The sequence below is a fragment of the Hyla sarda genome, unplaced genomic scaffold, assembly GCF_029499605.1.
Source record: "Hyla sarda isolate aHylSar1 unplaced genomic scaffold, aHylSar1.hap1 scaffold_330, whole genome shotgun sequence".
Classification (NCBI taxonomy): Eukaryota; Metazoa; Chordata; class Amphibia; order Anura; family Hylidae; genus Hyla; species Hyla sarda.
In genome coordinates this window covers 102,715-122,492 of record NW_026610043.1, presented here as the reverse complement: position 1 = coordinate 122,492, position 19,778 = coordinate 102,715, and the positions used below count along the sequence as shown (strand labels likewise).

At 43.4% G+C, this 19,778-nt stretch overlaps 11 pseudogenes; all 11 read right to left on the bottom strand.

Moving 5' to 3' along the window:
• Positions 1-1,245: 1,245 nt before the first annotated feature.
• Positions 1,246-1,510, bottom strand: LOC130330162 (U2 spliceosomal RNA; annotated as a pseudogene).
• Positions 1,511-2,980: 1,470 nt separating this feature from the next.
• LOC130330200 (U2 spliceosomal RNA) lies at positions 2,981-3,247 on the bottom strand (annotated as a pseudogene).
• A 1,460-nt stretch (positions 3,248-4,707) lies between these two features.
• Positions 4,708-4,971, bottom strand: LOC130330073 (U2 spliceosomal RNA; annotated as a pseudogene).
• A 1,459-nt stretch (positions 4,972-6,430) lies between these two features.
• Positions 6,431-6,694, bottom strand: LOC130330072 (U2 spliceosomal RNA; annotated as a pseudogene).
• Positions 6,695-8,162: 1,468 nt separating this feature from the next.
• On the bottom strand, positions 8,163-8,426 carry LOC130330071 (U2 spliceosomal RNA; annotated as a pseudogene).
• Positions 8,427-9,890: 1,464 nt separating this feature from the next.
• On the bottom strand, positions 9,891-10,154 carry LOC130330070 (U2 spliceosomal RNA; annotated as a pseudogene).
• A 1,461-nt stretch (positions 10,155-11,615) lies between these two features.
• On the bottom strand, positions 11,616-11,879 carry LOC130330068 (U2 spliceosomal RNA; annotated as a pseudogene).
• Positions 11,880-13,352: 1,473 nt separating this feature from the next.
• Positions 13,353-13,616, bottom strand: LOC130330067 (U2 spliceosomal RNA; annotated as a pseudogene).
• Positions 13,617-15,088: 1,472 nt separating this feature from the next.
• LOC130330065 (U2 spliceosomal RNA) lies at positions 15,089-15,352 on the bottom strand (annotated as a pseudogene).
• Positions 15,353-16,832: 1,480 nt separating this feature from the next.
• LOC130330064 (U2 spliceosomal RNA) lies at positions 16,833-17,096 on the bottom strand (annotated as a pseudogene).
• Positions 17,097-18,572: 1,476 nt separating this feature from the next.
• LOC130330063 (U2 spliceosomal RNA) lies at positions 18,573-18,836 on the bottom strand (annotated as a pseudogene).
• Between the last annotated feature and the right edge of the window lie 942 nt (positions 18,837-19,778).

Genomic DNA, 19,778 nt, shown 5'->3' with positions numbered 1-19,778 from the left:
GGCTTTTGCCTGAACCCCCATCACTCCTCCTCTTGCATATAAGACAATATTTCAGATCTGCATATGAAAACAACACGCCTACCTTTGTTGCACATAGCTGCCTGCCTGTCTCTAGTTACCCCACTGGCTGTAGCTGCGTCCCTTCCGACATGGAATAACACCAACTGTAACGATAAACTGAAAATTAACAGTATAAACCTGCATCATTTTGGACTCTGGTATTTGCTGAATCCGGGTGACCTGACAATCGATGGTGGTGCCGCTGGTGATTCTGGCCTTCTTGGAATCTGTTGGGCCTATGTGTTAGCTCACACATCACTTGGGTATCCATGGTAACTACCACAACATGGTCATCTGCAGTTTACATCTAGCCCGTGGCATTGAATGGCATTTTAAAAGTGCTAAGGGTCCTGGTGCAATAATCCTCCCATGAGGATCAGCCTCAACGGCTTTGTAGATTGCACTCATGTCAGCAACTCCATATACATTTTTTTTTCTTCATGCTTCTTTCTTCATCCTTTTTTCTTTCTGTCATTCAGACTTTCATTCATTCGATCTCTCTCACTCACTTGCTTTAACTCATTTGTTCTCACTCACTCACTCACTCACTCACTCAATCACTCACTCACTCATTCACTCTCACTCACTCTCACTCTCTCACTCACTCGCTCACTAAGTCAGTCTCTCTCTCTCTCTCTCTCTTTTTCTTTTTATATATATTTTTTTTCCGTCTTCTTCTTCTTCTTCTTCTTCAGACCCTGTCATAGCACTAATGCCTTTCCAATACCACCAGCAGATGGAGACACTCCATTGCAACATTGGTTGTGAGCAGCAGTTTCTAAAAACAAATGCCTCATGGCGGATTTCCCATCCATCAATGGATGGTAAATTTTGTTTTTATCATTCACTGACCACAGAAACCAATGCATGGTCAAGCAACAGCAATGACACACCCTTGTGTATAGGCATGAGACCCTCATGTCATTTAACAGGATTCAGCACCACCCACAAGACAGCTACCTGTCATGTCATGTCAAACCTGCACAGGTGTGCTAGATTATTATTATTTAGTTTTATTTTATTTTTTTACACCAATCAGTGTGCAAACATGGTCATTAAAACGCTAAATGAATAGACGTTCATAAACCAGTCAGTGCAACTCATCATTTTGGTCTCCAATTCTCAAACTCAAATTCTCACCCACGGAGGATTAAATGAGAATCTTTCTTGTTTAACACTGGAATGGGGTGGTGCACTGTTCACTACCCGAAGATACTGCCACATCGGGTCAATGCATAGGGCGACAGAAGCAAGCTTCCAAATCAGCTCCCTTTCTCAAAAATCCATTTAATTTATGGTCCCCAGATAGGGAACGTATGTATCAGTATGTGCTCACAAGTCACCCAAGTGCAAGTATTCACACAAAAAAAAAACGTGCCTCAGGATGCGATCTGTCGCAAGATCCTTTCTTTTTTTACACTTGATCTAAGCCAAAAGGCCTAGAGGGGATAACCGGGAAAGGGGTGGACCCAACCATGTCCCCTTCATGAGCACTCACATTACTCATAGGAATGGAAGGAAGGCTGGCAGCCAACCAGCCTCCCATACACTTTCTGGGTGGGTGGCAGTCAGCCACCCATACATACATACAGCACAGGCTAAACCCACATCATCACTTAAAAAAAGGACAGGCGACCATTGCACTCTGATGGAGCATTTAGCAATGCAATCCATAGCTTGGCTTTTGCCTGAACCCCCATCACTCCTCCTCTTGCATATAAGACAATATTTCAGATCTGCATATGAAAACAACACGCCTACCTTTGTTGCACATAGCTGCCTGCCTGTCTCTAGTTACCCCACTGGCTGTAGCTGCGTCCCTTCCGACATGGAATAACACCAACTGTAACGATAAACTGAAAATTAACAGTATAAACCTGCATCATTTTGGACTCTGGTATTTGCTGAATCCGGGTGACCTGACAATCGATGGTGGTGCCGCTGGTGATTCTGGCCTTCTTGGAATCTGTTGGGCCTATGTGTTAGCTCACACATCACTTGGGTATCCATGGTAACTACCACAACATGGTCATCTGCAGTTTACATCTAGCCCGTGGCATTGAATGGCATTTTAAAAGTGCTAAGGGTCCTGGTGCAATAATCCTCCCATGAGGATCAGCCTCAACGGCTTTGTAGATTGCACTCATGTCAGCAACTCCATATACATTTTTTTTTCTTCATGCTTCTTTCTTCATCCTTTTTTCTTTCTGTCATTCAGACTTTCATTCATTCGATCTCTCTCACTCACTTGCTTTAACTCATTTGTTCTCACTCACTCACTCACTCACTCAATCACTCACTCACTCATTCACTCTCACTCACTCTCACTCTCTCACTCACTCGCTCACTAAGTCAGTCTCTCTCTCTCTCTCTCTTTTTCTTTTTATATATATTTTTTTACGTCTTCTTCTTCTTCTTCTTCTTCTTCAGACCCTGTCATAGCACTAATGCCTTTCCAATACCACCAGCAGATGGAGACACTCCATTGCAACATTGGTTGTGAGCAGCAGTTTCTAAAAACAAATGCCTCATGGCGGATTTCCCATCCATCAATGGATGGTAAATTTTGTTTTTATCATTCACTGACCACAGAAACCAATGCATGGTCAAGCAACAGCAATGACACACCCTTGTGTATAGGCATGAGACCCTCATGTCATTTAACAGGATTCAGCACCACCCACAAGACAGCTACCTGTCATGTCATGTCAAACCTGCACAGGTGTGCTAGATTATTATTATTTAGTTTTATTTTATTTTTTTACACCAATCAGTGTGCAAACATGGTCATTAAAACGCTAAATGAATAGACGTTCATAAACCAGCCAGTGCAACTCATCATTTTGGTCTCCAATTCTCAAACTCAAATTCTCACCCACGGAGGATTAAATGAGAATCTTTCTTGTTTAACACTGGAATGGGGTGGTGCACTGTTCACTACCCGAAGATACTGCCACATCGGGTCAATGCATAGGGCGACAGAAGCAAGCTTCCAAATCAGCTCCCTTTCTCAAAAATCCATTTAATTTATGGTCCCCAGATAGGGAACGTATGTATCAGTATGTGCTCACAAGTCACCCAAGTGCAAGTACTCACACAAAAAAAAAAACGTGCCTCAGGATGCGATCTGTCGCAAGATCCTTTCTTTTTTTTACACTTGATCTAAGCCAAAAGGCCTAGAGGGGATAACCGGGAAAGGGGTGGACCCAACCATGTCCCCTTCATGAGCACTCACATTACTCATAGGAATGGAAGGAAGGCTGGCAGCCAACCAGCCTCCCATACACTTTCTGGGTGGGTGGCAGTCAGCCACCCATACATACATACAGCACAGGCTAAACCCACATCATCACTTAAAAAAAGGACAGGCGACCATTGCACTCTGATGGAGCATTTAGCAATGCAATCCATAGCCTGGCTTTTGCCTGAACCCCCATCACTCCTCCTCTTGCATATAAGACAATATTTCAGATCTGCATATGAAAACAACACGCCTACCTTTGTTGCACATAGCTGCCTGCCTGTCTCTAGTTACCCCACTGGCTGTAGCTGCGTCCCTTCCGACATGGAATAACACCAACTGTAACGATAAACTGAAAATTAACAGTATAAACCTGCATCATTTTGGACTCTGGTATTTGCTGAATCCGGGTGACCTGACAATCGATGGTGGTGCCGCTGGTGATTCTGGCCTTCTTGGAATCTGTTGGGCCTATGTGTTAGCTCACACATCACTTGGGTATCCATGGTAACTACCACAACATGGTCATCTGCAGTTTACATCTAGCCCGTGGCATTGAATGGCATTTTAAAAGTGCTAAGGGTCCTGGTGCAATAATCCTCCCATGAGGATCAGCCTCAACGGCTTTGTAGATTGCACTCATGTCAGCAACTCCATATACATTTTTTTTTCTTCATGCTTCTTTCTTCATCCTTTTTTCTTTCTGTCATTCAGACTTTCATTCATTCGATCTCTCTCACTCACTTGCTTTAACTCATTTGTTCTCACTCACTCACTCACTCACTCATTCACTCACTCACTCATTCACTCTCACTTACTCTCACTCTCTCACTCACTCGCTCACTAAGTCAGTCTCTCTCTCTCTCTCTTTTTCTTTTTATATATATTTTTTTTCCGTCTTCTTCTTCTTCTTCAGACCCTGTCATAGCACTAATGCCTTTCCAATACCACCAGCAGATGGAGACACTCCATTGCAACATTGGTTGTGAGCAGCAGTTTCTAAAAACAAATGCCTCATGGCGGATTTCCCATCCATCAATGGATGGTAAATTTTGTTTTTATCATTCACTGACCACAGAAACCAATGCATGGTCAAGCAACAGCAATGACACACCCTTGTGTATAGGCATGAGACCCTCATGTCATTTAACAGGATTCAGCACCACCCACAAGACAGCTACCTGTCATGTCATGTCAAACCTGCACAGGTGTGCTAGATTATTATTATTTAGTTTTATTTTATTTTTTTACACCAATCAGTGTGCAAACATGGTCATTAAAACGCTAAATGAATAGACGTTCATAAACCAGTCAGTGCAACTCATCATTTTGGTCTCCAATTCTCAAACTCAAATTCTCACCCACGGAGGATTAAATGAGAATCTTTCTTGTTTAACACTGGAATGGGGTGGTGCACTGTTCACTACCCGAAGATACTGCCACATCGGGTCAATGCATAGGGCGACAGAAGCAAGCTTCCAAATCAGCTCCCTTTCTCAAAAATCCATTTAATTTATGGTCCCCAGATAGGGAACGTATGTATCAGTATGTGCTCACAAGTCACCCAAGTGCAAGTATTCACACAAAAAAAAACGTGCCTCAGGATGCGATCTGTCGCAAGATCCTTTCTTTTTTTACACTTGATCTAAGCCAAAAGGCCTAGAGGGGATAACCGGGAAAGGGGTGGACCCAACCATGTCCCCTTCATGAGCACTCACATTACTCATAGGAATGGAAGGAAGGCTGGCAGCCAACCAGCCTCCCATACACTTTCTGGGTGGGTGGCAGTCAGCCACCCATACATACATACAGCACAGGCTAAACCCACATCATCACTTAAAAAAAGGACAGGCGACCATTGCACTCTGATGGAGCATTTAGCAATGCAATCCATAGCCTGGCTTTTGCCTGAACCCCCATCACTCCTCCTCTTGCATATAAGACAATATTTCAGATCTGCATATGAAAACAACACGCCTACCTTTGTTGCACATAGCTGCCTGCCTGTCTCTAGTTACCCCACTGGCTGTAGCTGCGTCCCTTCCGACATGGAATAACACCAACTGTAACGATAAACTGAAAATTAACAGTATAAACCTGCATCATTTTGGACTCTGGTATTTGCTGAATCCGGGTGACCTGACAATCGATGGTGGTGCCGCTGGTGATTCTGGCCTTCTTGGAATCTGTTGGGCCTATGTGTTAGCTCACACATCACTTGGGTATCCATGGTAACTACCACAACATGGTCATCTGCAGTTTACATCTAGCCCGTGGCATTGAATGGCATTTTAAAAGTGCTAAGGGTCCTGGTGCAATAATCCTCCCATGAGGATCAGCCTCAACGGCTTTGTAGATTGCACTCATGTCAGCAACTCCATATACATTTTTTTTTCTTCATGCTTCTTTCTTCATCCTTTTTTCTTTCTGTCATTCAGACTTTCATTCATTTGATCTCTCTCACTCACTTGCTTTAACTCATTTGTTCTCACTCACTCACTCAATCACTCACTCATTCACTCTCACTCACTCTCACTCTCTCACTCACTCGCTCACTAAGTCAGTCTCTCTCTCTCTCTCTTTTTCTTTTTATATATATTTTTTTCCGTCTTCTTCTTCTTCTTCTTCTTCTTCTTCAGACCCTGTCATAGCACTAATGCCTTTCCAATACCACCAGCAGATGGAGACACTCCATTGCAACATTGGTTGTGAGCAGCAGTTTCTAAAAACAAATGCCTCATGGCGGATTTCCCATCCATCAATGGATGGTAAATTTTGTTTTTATCATTCACTGACCACAGAAACCAATGCATGGTCAAGCAACAGCAATGACACACCCTTGTGTATAGGCATGAGACCCTCATGTCATTTAACAGGATTCAGCACCACCCACAAGACAGCTACCTGTCATGTCATGTCAAACCTGCACAGGTGTGCTAGATTATTATTATTTAGTTTTATTTTATTTTTTTACACCAATCAGTGTGCAAACATGGTCATTAAAACGCTAAATGAATAGACGTTCATAAACCAGTCAGTGCAACTCATCATTTTGGTCTCCAATTCTCAAACTCAAATTCTCACCCACGGAGGATTAAATGAGAATCTTTCTTGTTTAACACTGGAATGGGGTGGTGCACTGTTCACTACCCGAAGATACTGCCACATCGGGTCAATGCATAGGGCGACAGAAGCAAGCTTCCAAATCAGCTCCCTTTCTCAAAAATCCATTTAATTTATGGTCCCCAGATAGGGAACGTATGTATCAGTATGTGCTCACAAGTCACCCAAGTGCAAGTATTCACACAAAAAAAAACGTGCCTCAGGATGCGATCTGTCGCAAGATCCTTTCTTTTTTTACACTTGATCTAAGCCAAAAGGCCTAGAGGGGATAACCGGGAAAGGGGTGGACCCAACCATGTCCCCTTCATGAGCACTCACATTACTCATAGGAATGGAAGGAAGGCTGGCAGCCAACCAGCCTCCCATACACTTTCTGGGTGGGTGGCAGTCAGCCACCCATACATACATACAGCACAGGCTAAACCCACATCATCACTTAAAAAAAGGACAGGCGACCATTGCACTCTGATGGAGCATTTAGCAATGCAATCCATAGCCTGGCTTTTGCCTGAACCCCCATCACTCCTCCTCTTGCATATAAGACAATATTTCAGATCTGCATATGAAAACAACACGCCTACCTTTGTTGCACATAGCTGCCTGCCTGTCTCTAGTTACCCCACTGGCTGTAGCTGCGTCCCTTCCGACATGGAATAACACCAACTGTAACGATAAACTGAAAATTAACAGTATAAACCTGCATCATTTTGGACTCTGGTATTTGCTGAATCCGGGTGACCTGACAATCGATGGTGGTGCCGCTGGTGATTCTGGCCTTCTTGGAATCTGTTGGGCCTATGTGTTAGCTCACACATCACTTGGGTATCCATGGTAACTACCACAACATGGTCATCTGCAGTTTACATCTAGCCCGTGGCATTGAATGGCATTTTAAAAGTGCTAAGGGTCCTTGTGCAATAATCCTCCCATGAGGATCAGCCTCAACGGCTTTGTAGATTGCACTCATGTCAGCAACTCCATATACATTTTTTTTTCTTCATGCTTCTTTCTTCATCCTTTTTTCTTTCTGTCATTCAGACTTTCATTCATTCGATCTCTCTCACTCACTTGCTTTAACTCATTTGTTCTCACTCACTCACTCACTCACTCAATCACTCACTCACTCATTCACTCTCACTCACTCTCACTCTCTCACTCACTCGCTCACTAAGTCAGTCTCTCTCTCTCTCTCTCTTTTTCTTTTTATATATATTTTTTTTCCGTCTTCTTCTTCTTCTTCTTCTTCAGACCCTGTCATAGCACTAATGCCTTTCCAATACCACCAGCAGATGGAGACACTCCATTGCAACATTGGTTGTGAGCAGCAGTTTCTAAAAACAAATGCCTCATGGCGGATTTCCCATCCATCAATGGATGGTAAATTTTGTTTTTATCATTCACTGACCACAGAAACCAATGCATGGTCAAGCAACAGCAATGACACACCCTTGTGTATAGGCATGAGACCCTCATGTCATTTAACAGGATTCAGCACCACCCACAAGACAGCTACCTGTCATGTCATGTCAAACCTGCACAGGTGTGCTAGATTATTATTATTTAGTTTTATTTTATTTTTTTACACCAATCAGTGTGCAAACATGGTCATTAAAACGCTAAATGAATAGACGTTCATAAACCAGTCAGTGCAACTCATCATTTTGGTCTCCAATTCTCAAACTCAAATTCTCACCCACGGAGGATTAAATGAGAATCTTTCTTGTTTAACACTGGAATGGGGTGGTGCACTGTTCACTACCCGAAGATACTGCCACATCGGGTCAATGCATAGGGCGACAGAAGCAAGCTTCCAAATCAGCTCCCTTTCTCAAAAATCCATTTAATTTATGGTCCCCAGATAGGGAACGTATGTATCAGTATGTGCTCACAAGTCACCCAAGTGCAAGTATTCACACAAAAAAAAACGTGCCTCAGGATGCGATCTGTCGCAAGATCCTTTCTTTTTTTACACTTGATCTAAGCCAAAAGGCCTAGAGGGGATAACCGGGAAAGGGGTGGACCCAACCATGTCCCCTTCATGAGCACTCACATTACTCATAGGAATGGAAGGAAGGCTGGCAGCCAACCAGCCTCCCATACACTTTCTGGGTGGGTGGCAGTCAGCCACCCATACATACATACAGCACAGGCTAAACCCACATCATCACTTAAAAAAAGGACAGGCGACCATTGCACTCTGATGGAGCATTTAGCAATGCAATCCATAGCTTGGCTTTTGCCTGAACCCCCATCACTCCTCCTCTTGCATATAAGACAATATTTCAGATCTGCATATGAAAACAACACGCCTACCTTTGTTGCACATAGCTGCCTGCCTGTCTCTAGTTACCCCACTGGCTGTAGCTGCGTCCCTTCCGACATGGAATAACACCAACTGTAACGATAAACTGAAAATTAACAGTATAAACCTGCATCATTTTGGACTCTGGTATTTGCTGAATCCGGGTGACCTGACAATCGATGGTGGTGCCGCTGGTGATTCTGGCCTTCTTGGAATCTGTTGGGCCTATGTGTTAGCTCACACATCACTTGGGTATCCATGGTAACTACCACAACATGGTCATCTGCAGTTTACATCTAGCCCGTGGCATTGAATGGCATTTTAAAAGTGCTAAGGGTCCTGGTGCAATAATCCTCCCATGAGGATCAGCCTCAACGGCTTTGTAGATTGCACTCATGTCAGCAACTCCATATACATTTTTTTTTCTTCATGCTTCTTTCTTCATCCTTTTTTCTTTCTGTCATTCAGACTTTCATTCATTCGATCTCTCTCACTCACTTGCTTTAACTCATTTGTTCTCACTCACTCACTCACTCACTCAATCACTCACTCACTCATTCACTCTCACTCACTCTCACTCTCTCACTCACTCGCTCACTAAGTCAGTCTCTCTCTCTCTCTCTCTTTTTCTTTTTATATATATTTTTTTCCGTCTTCTTCTTCTTCTTCTTCAGACCCTGTCATAGCACTAATGCCTTTCCAATACCACCAGCAGATGGAGACACTCCATTGCAACATTGGTTGTGAGCAGCAGTTTCTAAAAACAAATGCCTCATGGCGGATTTCCCATCCATCAATGGATGGTAAATTTTGTTTTTATCATTCACTGACCACAGAAACCAATGCATGGTCAAGCAACAGCAATGACACACCCTTGTGTATAGGCATGAGACCCTCATGTCATTTAACAGGATTCAGCACCACCCACAAGACAGCTACCTGTCATGTCATGTCAAACCTGCACAGGTGTGCTAGATTATTATTATTTAGTTTTATTTTATTTTTTTACACCAATCAGTGTGCAAACATGGTCATTAAAACGCTAAATGAATAGACGTTCATAAACCAGTCAGTGCAACTCATCATTTTGGTCTCCAATTCTCAAACTCAAATTCTCACCCACGGAGGATTAAATGAGAATCTTTCTTGTTTAACACTGGAATGGGGTGGTGCACTGTTCACTACCCGAAGATACTGCCACATCGGGTCAATGCATAGGGCGACAGAAGCAAGCTTCCAAATCAGCTCCCTTTCTCAAAAATCCATTTAATTTATGGTCCCCAGATAGGGAACGTATGTATCAGTATGTGCTCACAAGTCACCCAAGTGCAAGTATTCACACAAAAAAAAACGTGCCTCAGGATGCGATCTGTCGCAAGATCCTTTCTTTTTTTACACTTGATCTAAGCCAAAAGGCCTAGAGGGGATAACCGGGAAAGGGGTGGACCCAACCATGTCCCCTTCATGAGCACTCACATTACTCATAGGAATGGAAGGAAGGCTGGCAGCCAACCAGCCTCCCATACACTTTCTGGGTGGGTGGCAGTCAGCCACCCATACATACATACAGCACAGGCTAAACCCACATCATCACTTAAAAAAAGGACAGGCGACCATTGCACTCTGATGGAGCATTTAGCAATGCAATCCATAGCCTGGCTTTTGCCTGAACCCCCATCACTCCTCCTCTTGCATATAAGACAATATTTCAGATCTGCATATGAAAACAACACGCCTACCTTTGTTGCACATAGCTGCCTGCCTGTCTCTAGTTACCCCACTGGCTGTAGCTGCGTCCCTTCCGACATGGAATAACACCAACTGTAACGATAAACTGAAAATTAACAGTATAAACCTGCATCATTTTGGACTCTGGTATTTGCTGAATCCGGGTGACCTGACAATCGATGGTGGTGCCGCTGGTGATTCTGGCCTTCTTGGAATCTGTTGGGCCTATGTGTTAGCTCACACATCACTTGGGTATCCATGGTAACTACCACAACATGGTCATCTGCAGTTTACATCTAGCCCGTGGCATTGAATGGCATTTTAAAAGTGCTAAGGGTCCTGGTGCAATAATCCTCCCATGAGGATCAGCCTCAACGGCTTTGTAGATTGCACTCATGTCAGCAACTCCATATACATTTTTTTTTCTTCATGCTTCTTTCTTCATCCTTTTTTCTTTCTGTCATTCAGACTTTCATTCATTCGATCTCTCTCACTCACTTGCTTTAACTCATTTGTTCTCACTCACTCACTCACTCACTCAATCACTCACTCACTCATTCACTCTCACTTACTCTCACTCTCTCACTCACTCGCTCACTAAGTCAGTCTCTCTCTCTCTCTCTTTTTCTTTTTATATATATTTTTTTTCCGTCTTCTTCTTCTTCTTCAGACCCTGTCATAGCACTAATGCCTTTCCAATACCACCAGCAGATGGAGACACTCCATTGCAACATTGGTTGTGAGCAGCAGTTTCTAAAAACAAATGCCTCATGGCGGATTTCCCATCCATCAATGGATGGTAAATTTTGTTTTTATCATTCACTGACCACAGAAACCAATGCATGGTCAAGCAACAGCAATGACACACCCTTGTGTATAGGCATGAGACCCTCATGTCATTTAACAGGATTCAGCACCACCCACAAGACAGCTACCTGTCATGTCATGTCAAACCTGCACAGGTGTGCTAGATTATTATTATTTAGTTTTATTTTATTTTTTTACACCAATCAGTGTGCAAACATGGTCATTAAAACGCTAAATGAATAGACGTTCATAAACCAGTCAGTGCAACTCATCATTTTGGTCTCCAATTCTCAAACTCAAATTCTCACCCACGGAGGATTAAATGAGAATCTTTCTTGTTTAACACTGGAATGGGGGTGGTGCACTGTTCACTACCCGAAGATACTGCCACATCGGGTCAATGCATAGGGCGACAGAAGCAAGCTTCCAAATCAGCTCCCTTTCTCAAAAATCCATTTAATTTATGGTCCCCAGATAGGGAACGTATGTATCAGTATGTGCTCACAAGTCACCCAAGTGCAAGTATTCACACAAAAAAAAACGTGCCTCAGGATGCGATCTGTCGCAAGATCCTTTCTTTTTTTACACTTGATCTAAGCCAAAAGGCCTAGAGGGGATAACCGGGAAAGGGGTGGACCCAACCATGTCCCCTTCATGAGCACTCACATTACTCATAGGAATGGAAGGAAGGCTGGCAGCCAACCAGCCTCCCATACACTTTCTGGGTGGGTGGCAGTCAGCCACCCATACATACATACAGCACAGGCTAAACCCACATCATCACTTAAAAAAAGGACAGGCGACCATTGCACTCTGATGGAGCATTTAGCAATGCAATCCATAGCCTGGATTTTGCCTGAACCCCCATCACTCCTCCTCTTGCATATAAGACAATATTTCAGATCTGCATATGAAAACAACACGCCTACCTTTGTTGCACATAGCTGCCTGCCTGTCTCTAGTTACCCCACTGGCTGTAGCTGCGTCCCTTCCGACATGGAATAACACCAACTGTAACGATAAACTGAAAATTAACAGTATAAACCTGCATCATTTTGGACTCTGGTATTTGCTGAATCCGGGTGACCTGACAATCGATGGTGGTGCCGCTGGTGATTCTGGCCTTCTTGGAATCTGTTGGGCCTATGTGTTAGCTCACACATCACTTGGGTATCCATGGTAACTACCACAACATGGTCATCTGCAGTTTACATCTAGCCCGTGGCATTGAATGGCATTTTAAAAGTGCTAAGGGTCCTGGTGCAATAATCCTCCCATGAGGATCAGCCTCAACGGCTTTGTAGATTGCACTCATGTCAGCAACTCCATATACATTTTTTTTTCTTCATGCTTCTTTCTTCATCCTTTTTTCTTTCTGTCATTCAGACTTTCATTCATTCGATCTCTCTCACTCACTTGCTTTAACTCATTTGTTCTCACTCACTCACTCACTCACTCAATCACTCACTCACTCATTCACTCTCACTCACTCTCACTCTCTCACTCACTCGCTCACTAAGTCAGTCTCTCTCTCTCTCTCTCTTTTTCTTTTTATATATATTTTTTTCCGTCTTCTTCTTCTTCTTCTTCTTCTTCTTCAGACCCTGTCATAGCACTAATGCCTTTCCAATACCACCAGCAGATGGAGACACTCCATTGCAACATTGGTTGTGAGCAGCAGTTTCTAAAAACAAATGCCTCATGGCAGATTTCCCATCCATCAATGGATGGTAAATTTTGTTTTTATCATTCACTGACCACAGAAACCAATGCATGGTCAAGCAACAGCAATGACACACCCTTGTGTATAGGCATGAGACCCTCATGTCATTTAACAGGATTCAGCACCACCCACAAGACAGCTACCTGTCATGTCATGTCAAACCTGCACAGGTGTGCTAGATTATTATTATTTAGTTTTATTTTATTTTTTTACACCAATCAGTGTGCAAACATGGTCATTAAAACGCTAAATGAATAGACGTTCATAAACCAGTCAGTGCAACTCATCATTTTGGTCTCCAATTCTCAAACTCAAATTCTCACCCACGGAGGATTAAATGAGAATCTTTCTTGTTTAACACTGGAATGGGGTGGTGCACTGTTCACTACCCGAAGATACTGCCACATCGGGTCAATGCATAGGGCGACAGAAGCAAGCTTCCAAATCAGCTCCCTTTCTCAAAAATCCATTTAATTTATGGTCCCCAGATAGGGAACGTATGTATCAGTATGTGCTCACAAGTCACCCAAGTGCAAGTATTCACACAAAAAAAAACGTGCCTCAGGATGCGATCTGTCGCAAGATCCTTTCTTTTTTTACACTTGATCTAAGCCAAAAGGCCTAGAGGGGATAACCGGGAAAGGGGTGGACCCAACCATGTCCCCTTCATGAGCACTCACATTACTCATAGGAATGGAAGGAAGGCTGGCAGCCAACCAGCCTCCCATACACTTTCTGGGTGGGTGGCAGTCAGCCACCCATACATACATACAGCACAGGCTAAACCCACATCATCACTTAAAAAAAGGACAGGCGACCATTGCACTCTGATGGAGCATTTAGCAATGCAATCCATAGCCTGGCTTTTGCCTGAACCCCCATCACTCCTCCTCTTGCATATAAGACAATATTTCAGATCTGCATATGAAAACAACACGCCTACCTTTGTTGCACATAGCTGCCTGCCTGTCTCTAGTTACCCCACTGGCTGTAGCTGCGTCCCTTCCGACATGGAATAACACCAACTGTAACGATAAACTGAAAATTAACAGTATAAACCTGCATCATTTTGGACTCTGGTATTTGCTGAATCCGGGTGACCTGACAATCGATGGTGGTGCCGCTGGTGATTCTGGCCTTCTTGGAATCTGTTGGGCCTATGTGTTAGCTCACACATCACTTGGGTATCCATGGTAACTACCACAACATGGTCATCTGCAGTTTACATCTAGCCCGTGGCATTGAATGGCATTTTAAAAGTGCTAAGGGTCCTGGTGCAATAATCCTCCCATGAGGATCAGCCTCAACGGCTTTGTAGATTGCACTCATGTCAGCAACTCCATATACATTTTTTTTTCTTCATGCTTCTTTCTTCATCCTTTTTTCTTTCTGTCATTCAGACTTTCATTCATTCGATCTCTCTCACTCACTTGCTTTAACTCATTTGTTCTCACTCACTCACTCACTCACTCAATCACTCACTCACTCATTCACTCTCACTCACTCTCACTCTCTCACTCACTCGCTCACTAAGTCAGTCTCTCTCTCTCTCTCTCTCTTTTTCTTTTTATATATATTTTTTTCCGTCTTCTTCTTCTTCTTCTTCTTCTTCAGACCCTGTCATAGCACTAATGCCTTTCCAATACCACCAGCAGATGGAGACACTCCATTGCAACATTGGTTGTGAGCAGCAGTTTCTAAAAACAAATGCCTCATGGCGGATTTCCCATCCATCAATGGATGGTAAATTTTGTTTTTACCATTCACTGACCACAGAAACCAATGCATGGTCAAGCAACAGCAATGACACACCCTTGTGTATAGGCATGAGACCCTCATGTCATTTAACAGGATTCAGCACCACCCACAAGACAGCTACCTGTCATGTCATGTCAAACCTGCACAGGTGTGCTAGATTATTATTATTTAGTTTTATTTTATTTTTTTACACCAATCAGTGTGCAAACATGGTCATTAAAACGCTAAATGAATAGACGTTCATAAACCAGTCAGTGCAACTCATCATTTTGGTCTCCAATTCTCAAACTCAAATTCTCACCCACGGAGGATTAAATGAGAATCTTTCTTGTTTAACACTGGAATGGGGTGGTGCACTGTTCACTACCCGAAGATACTGCCACATCGGGTCAATGCATAGGGCGACAGAAGCAAGCTTCCAAATCAGCTCCCTTTCTCAAAAATCCATTTAATTTATGGTCCCCAGATAGGGAACGTATGTATCAGTATGTGCTCACAAGTCACCCAAGTGCAAGTATTCACACAAAAAAAAACGTGCCTCAGGATGCGATCTGTCGCAAGATCCTTTCTTTTTTTACACTTGATCTAAGCCAAAAGGCCTAGAGGGGATAACCGGGAAAGGGGTGGACCCAACCATGTCCCCTTCATGAGCACTCACATTACTCATAGGAATGGAAGGAAGGCTGGCAGCCAACCAGCCTCCCATACACTTTCTGGGTGGGTGGCAGTCAGCCACCCATACATACATACAGCACAGGCTAAACCCACATCATCACTTAAAAAAAGGACAGGCGACCATTGCACTCTGATGGAGCATTTAGCAATGCAATCCATAGCCTGGCTTTTGCCTGAACCCCCATCACTCCTCCTCTTGCATATAAGACAATATTTCAGATCTGCATATGAAAACAACACGCCTACCTTTGTTGCACATAGCTGCCTGCCTGTCTCTAGTTACCCCACTGGCTGTAGCTGCGTCCCTTCCGACATGGAATAACACCAACTGTAACGATAAACTGAAAATTAACAGTATAAACCTGCATCATTTTGGACTCTGGTATTTGCTGAATCCGGGTGACCTGACAATCGATGGTGGTGCCGCTGGTGATTCTGGCCTTCTTGGAATCTGTTGGGCCTATGTGTTAGCTCACACATCATTTGGGTATCCATGGTAACTACCACAACATGGTCATCTGCAGTTTACATCTAGCCCGTGGCATTGAATGGCATTTTAAAAGTGCTAAGGGTCCTGGTGCAATAATCCTCCCATGAGGATCAGCCTCAACGGCTTTGTAGATTGCACTCATGTCAGCAACTCCATATACATTTTTTTTTCTTCATGCTTCTTTCTTCATCCTTTTTTCTTTCTGTCATTCAGACTTTCATTCATTCGATCTCTCTCACTCACTTGCTTTAACTCATTTGTTCTCACTCACTCACTCACTCACTCAATCACTCACTCACTCATTCACTCTCACTCACTCTCACTCTCTCACTCACTCGCTCACTAAGTCAGTCTCTCTCTCTCTCTCTCTTTTTCTTTTTATATATATATTTTTCCGTCTTCTTCTTCTTCTTCTTCTTCTTCTTCTTCTTCAGACCCTGTCATAGCACTAATGCCTTTCCAATACCACCAGCAGATGGAGACACTCCATTGCAACATTGGTTGTGAGCAGCAGTTTCTAAAAACAAATGCCTCATGGCGGATTTCCCATCCATCAATGGATGGTAAATTTTGTTTTTATCATTCACTGACCACAGAAACCAATGCATGGTCAAGCAACAGCAATGACACACCCTTGTGTATAGGCATGAGACCCTCATGTCATTTAACAGGATTCAGCACCACCCACAAGACAGCTACCTGTCATGTCATGTCAAACCTGCACAGGTGTGCTAGATTATTATTATTTAGTTTTATTTTATTTTTTTACACCAATCAGTGTGCAAACATGGTCATTAAAACGCTAAATGAATAGACGTTCATAAACCAGTCAGTGCAACTCATCATTTTGGTCTCCAATTCTCAAACTCAAATTCTCACCCACGGAGGATTAAATGAGAATCTTTCTTGTTTAACACTGGAATGGGGGTGGTGCACTGTTCACTACCCGAAGATACTGCCACATCGGGTCAATGCATAGGGCGACAGAAGCAAGCTTCCAAATCAGCTCCCTTTCTCAAAAATCCATTTAATTTATGGTCCCCAGATAGGGAACGTATGTATCAGTATGTGCTCACAAGTCACCCAAGTGCAAGTATTCACACAAAAAAAAACGTGCCTCAGGATGCGATCTGTCGCAAGATCCTTTCTTTTTTTACACTTGATCTAAGCCAAAAGGCCTAGAGGGGATAACCGGGAAAGGGGTGGACCCAACCATGTCCCCTTCATGAGCACTCACATTACTCATAGGAATGGAAGGAAGGCTGGCAGCCAACCAGCCTCCCATACACTTTCTGGGTGGGTGGCAGTCAGCCACCCATACATACATACAGCACAGGCTAAACCCACATCATCACTTAAAAAAAGGACAGGCGACCATTGCACTCTGATGGAGCATTTAGCAATGCAATCCATAGCCTGGCTTTTGCCTGAACCCCCATCACTCCTCCTCTTGCATATAAGACAATATTTCAGATCTGCATATGAAAACAACACGCCTACCTTTGTTGCACATAGCTGCCTGCCTGTCTCTAGTTACCCCACTGGCTGTAGCTGCGTCCCTTCCGACATGGAATAACACCAACTGTAACGATAAACTGAAAATTAACAGTATAAACCTGCATCATTTTGGACTCTGGTATTTGCTGAATCCGGGTGACCTGACAATCGATGGTGGTGCCGCTGGTGATTCTGGCCTTCTTGGAATCTGTTGGGCCTATGTGTTAGCTCACACATCACTTGGGTATCCATGGTAACTACCACAACATGGTCATCTGCAGTTTACATCTAGCCCGTGGCATTGAATGGCATTTTAAAAGTGCTAAGGGTCCTGGTGCAATAATCCTCCCATGAGGATCAGCCTCAACGGCTTTGTAGATTGCACTCATGTCAGCAACTCCATATACATTTTTTTTTCTTCATGCTTCTTTCTTCATCCTTTTTTCTTTCTGTCATTCAGACTTTCATTCATTCGATCTCTCTCACTCACTTGCTTTAACTCATTTGTTCTCACTCACTCACTCACTCACTCAATAACTCACTCACTCATTCACTCTCACTCACTCTCACTCTCTCACTCACTCGCTCACTAAGTCAGTCTCTCTCTCTCTCTCTCTTTTTCTTTTTATATATATTTTTTTCCGTCTTCTTCTTCTTCTTCTTCTTCTTCTTCTTCAGACCCTGTCATAGCACTAATGCCTTTCCAATACCACCAGCAGATGGAGACACTCCATTGCAACATTGGTTGTGAGCAGCAGTTTCTAAAAACAAATGCCTCATGGCAGATTTCCCATCCATCAATGGATGGTAAATTTTGTTTTTATCATTCACTGACCACAGAAACCAATGCATGGTCAAGCAACAGCAATGACACACCCTTGTGTATAGGCATGAGACCCTCATGTCATTTAACAGGATTCAGCACCACCCACAAGACAGCTACCTGTCATGTCATGTCAAACCTGCACAGGTGTGCTAGATTATTATTATTTAGTTTTATTTTATTTTTTTACACCAATCAGTGTGCAAACATGGTCATTAAAACGCTAAATGAATAGACGTTCATAAACCAGTCAGTGCAACTCATCATTTTGGTCTCCAATTCTCAAACTCAAATTCTCACCCACGGAGGATTAAATGAGAATCTTTCTTGTTTAACACTGGAATGGGGTGGTGCACTGTTCACTACCCGAAGATACTGCCACATCGGGTCAATGCATAGGGCGACAGAAGCAAGCTTCCAAATCAGCTCCCTTTCTCAAAAATCCATTTAATTTATGGTCCCCAGATAGGGAACGTATGTATCAGTATGTGCTCACAAGTCACCCAAGTGCAAGTATTCACACAAAAAAAAACGTGCCTCAGGATGCGATCTGTCGCAAGATCCTTTCTTTTTTTACACTTGATCTAAGCCAAAAGGCCTAGAGGGGATAACCGGGAAAGGGGTGGACCCAACCATGTCCCCTTCATGAGCACTCACATTACTCATAGGAATGGAAGGAAGGCTGGCAGCCAACCAGCCTCCCATACACTTTCTGGGTGGGTGGCAGTCAGCCACCCATACATACATACAGCACAGGCTAAACCCACATCATCACTTAAAAAAAGGACAGGCGACCATTGCACTCTGATGGAGCATTTAGCAATGCAATCCATAGCCTGGCTTTTGCCTGAACCCCCATCACTCCTCCTCTTGCATATAAGACAATATTTCAGATCTGCATATGAAAACAACACGCCTACCTTTGTTGCACATAGCTGCCTGCCTGTCTCTAGTTACCCCACTGGCTGTAGCTGCGTCCCTTCCGACATGGAATAACACCAACTGTAACGATAAACTGAAAATTAACAGTATAAACCTGCATCATTTTGGACTCTGGTATTTGCTGAATCCGGGTGACCTGACAATCGATGGTGGTGCCGCTGGTGATTCTGGCCTTCTTGGAATCTGTTGGGCCTATGTGTTAGCTCACACATCACTTGGGTATCCATGGTAACTACCACAACATGGTCATCTGCAGTTTACATCTAGCCCGTGGCATTGAATGGCATTTTAAAAGTGCTAAGGGTCCTGGTGCAATAATCCTCCCATGAGGATCAGCCTCAACGGCTTTGTAGATTGCACTCATGTCAGCAACTCCATATACATTTTTTTTTCTTCATGCTTCTTTCTTCATCCTTTTTTCTTTCTGTCATTCAGACTTTCATTCATTCGATCTCTCTCACTCACTTGCTTTAACTCATTTGTTCTCACTCACTCACTCACTCAATCACTCACTCACTCATTCACTCTCACTCACTCTCACTCTCTCACTCACTCGCTCACTAAGTCAGTCTCTCTCTCTCTCTCTCTTTTTCTTTTTATATATATTTT